Genomic DNA, 498 nt, shown 5'->3' on the forward strand with positions numbered 1-498 from the left:
GACAATTTCTTCAGTGACACTTTGACTTCTTTCTTTAATACCATTGGTTATTGATTACTTTCCACTTCCTGAAATAGATCAACATTGAGCAGTTCTGTTTTGTTCAGTGACTCTGTATTCCTACCATCTTCTTTGATTCTACCTGCATCATTCACTATTTTGCCCATAGAATTGCAACTCGAGCCTTGAATTTTTCTTCAGTTCTTTCCACTTGAGAAAAGCTGAGTGTGTTCTTCCCTTTTGGTTTTCTAACTCCAGATATTTACACTTTCATTATAATAATTGACTTTGCCTTCTCAAGCTGCTCTCTGAAATCTTCTGGTCAGCTCTCTGGTCTTGTCATTTCTTCAATTTTTGCTTTATCTACTCTCCATTCAAGTGCAAGTTCCAGAATCGCTTCTGACATCCACTTTGGTCTTTTCTTCCTTTCCTGTCTTTTCAATGACCTTTTGCTTTCTTCGTGTACGATATTCTTGATGTCATCCCACAATTTGTCTG

Source organism: Orycteropus afer, unplaced genomic scaffold (assembly GCF_000298275.1).
Source record: "Orycteropus afer afer isolate SDZICR_OR568_19922 unplaced genomic scaffold, OryAfe1.0 scaffold00458, whole genome shotgun sequence".
In the NCBI taxonomy this organism is placed as follows: domain Eukaryota; kingdom Metazoa; phylum Chordata; class Mammalia; order Tubulidentata; family Orycteropodidae; genus Orycteropus; species Orycteropus afer.